Raw genomic sequence first — 2,797 nt, 5'->3', positions numbered from 1 at the left:
CGCGCCTGTGTGTGTGTGTTTACATCAGCTACACAGCCTTTGTAATGATGATGTTTTTATTTGTATTCATCAGTATAAACGTTAGAATGATGAGGTAAATAAACGTGACATCATCAGTGATGTCAGAGGCGACTCTTGTTTTTGTCAGATTTGGCTCAGAGCAGATTTCAGGTCATCAGGTTCCTCATTAATAATTTATTCCACTCTGTTCTGTCTGCCAGGTTCATTCATGGTTAATGAGGGGGCGTGGCCTATCTGCTGTTTACACACCAGGTATCAGCCAATCAGTGTCTGCTTGAGAGCAAAGAGACAGCAGAGCCAATCAGAGAGCAGAACAGCATGAATCAGAACAAGCTGCTGCTGAAAAACATTTTTCTGTTTCCAGTCTGAGCAGCTGAACTGTGATGACCTCTGACCTCCGAGGCCGGAGCTCATCGTGTCCTCAGTTCAGACTGACAGGAGACTTTGAATGAGCTTTATTAACAACATGCAGCAGCGACACGCTCGCGGTCTGTTTATTTAATATTTATAAGTATATTTTTTGATAGACCAGCTGACAGGAAACAGAAAGGGGGGGGTGACCCGCAGCCAAGGTCCAGGTCAGGACTGGAACCAGGCCTGGTGTTGGTTTATTGATCATGTCGCCTGTCTCCAGTCCGGTCACTGTGATTTTCTCCTCATCTGTGCTGCTTCACATGAAACCACAGACCAGTTCTGTCAGTCAGTCAGTCACAGCTGATCTGAGAGTTACTGATCACAGGTTGATGTTCACACTCAATGAGTCAGGTTTATACGTTTCAACAAAAATGTTTATTTGTAACCTTCAGAAGGAAACTACACACAAAAGCATGGGCTGTGGAGGATAATGACATCAGCAATGGATGCAGTGTGTGTGTGTGTGTGTGTGTGTGTGTGTTGTTGTATGCCAGAAAAACACCAAGAGGAACCCAGAACTTGTGAGGGTGTGGAGCCTCGGAGAGAGAGACAAAGAGACCCAGCTGTTATTTGCAGCCTTGGTAGAGCCAGGTAGGTATCCAGGTGTCAGCACCTGGCCTCCTGCCTCCTGCAGGTGATCAGCTGCATCATGGTGAGAGCAAAAAGGGGTCGTAACAACACCAAGTTAAAGTTTAAATCTCAGACCAGTTTAATAAACGAGGCTCCAGCTGTGATTCAACATCTCTGCAGTCTGTTGGGAAACTTGTGCAACTGCTGCCCGTTAATTTCACACTTCCTGTGAACTCACACTTCAGCAGGGCGTAAACCACACACACACACACACACACACACACACACACACACACACACACACACACACACACACACAGACTCGCTTCCTGTTGTTGGCTTCAGTTCAGCTTTCTGTGAGTTACCAACACCTGAGCTGTGAAATGAGCTTAATAAGCAGCTTTATTAGTGATCAGTCACTGATCGGATGTATTTCAGTTAATTAATAATGATCAATAAACTGACTGAATAATTTTGTACAAAATGTTTAAACAAACATTTATTTTGACAGTTTTTTATATCACAGTGATTCAGTTATTACAGTTTTTCCAGTTGCTAACACACTAACACGACATGCAGCACAAATATTTTAGAGATTAAAACTCCTCTGAAGTCTCCAAAACTTTAAACACATTTTCTGCTTTACACACATTTTGCAATTCAAAATGTCACTTTTTAAATGCACTGAACACAGTTCTCTGCATCAGACACAATCTGACATAAAGTCTCATGTTTGCCATTTAAAATAAGACTACAGGCGTTCACTGCCAAACAACTGTTACTGTAATTGTTACCACTTCAATCAGGAAGTCAGCACTAACAGACCACGACCATGGAAGAGGTTGCAGAGAGAGGAAGAGGAGGAGGAGGGAGGGGGAGGAAGAGTGAGAGGTGGAGCTGTTAGAGGAGCTCATGGCCAAAGAAGAACAACTTTCAGATGAAATCAGAGCGACCTGAGTTGATGATGTCATCAGCCATGAGCTGACCCTGATAGGCTGACAGAGAGAGCTTCCTCTCAGGGTCACATTCTGTTTCTGCAGTTTTATTTTTCAGTTTACGGTTCTGTGAGCACATTTTTGTTCACTCCAATGTAAATACATCTGCTGTGCACATGTTGCACTGACTTAAAAAAAGAAATGCTTCAGCAGCATGTGTGTGTATCTGCAAATATTTCTGTGCATGTGAACAATCTGAAGGATTCTCTACAGTTTGAACTACAGTCATGGAAAAAATTATTAGACCACCCTTGTTTTCTTCAATTTCTTGTTCATTTTAATACCTGGTACCACTAAAGGTATAATACAATGAACACGACAAAAAATGCAGCTGATCACATAATACTTTATGTCCTATTTGACATTCTTAAGCTTAATTGTATTCCCAGGGTATATAAGAGGCCATTTCATGTCATAAGCAGCACTGCACATGCAAAGGCTTAGAGTGGTTTCCTGCTTACATTCAAGCCATAGCACAACTCAGAAGTTGTCAGCTCTCACATAATGCCTAAAACAAAAGAATTATGTGAAGCCACAAAGGCAGCCATCTTGGCACTGCTGGAAATTGGCATGAGTGAGAGACAGGTAGCAAAAAAACTAAAGATCTCCAAGACAGCTGTTCATTACAACAAGAAAAAACAAGCCGAACACGGCACTACCAAATTGCTACCTGGCCGCGGCAGGAAACGTCTCTCTACCCCACGAGATGACCGTGCACTCGTCCGTTCCTGTGTCAGGAATCGTCGTCAGACCTCCAGGGACCTTCAAAATGAGTGGGCACTGTCGAGAAATGTGAC

This window comes from Acanthopagrus latus, chromosome 22, assembly GCF_904848185.1.
Source record: "Acanthopagrus latus isolate v.2019 chromosome 22, fAcaLat1.1, whole genome shotgun sequence".
NCBI lineage: Eukaryota > Metazoa > Chordata > Actinopteri > Spariformes > Sparidae > Acanthopagrus > Acanthopagrus latus.
The sequence above is the reverse complement of the archived record's forward strand: the minus strand, read 5'-3'. Positions refer to the sequence as shown.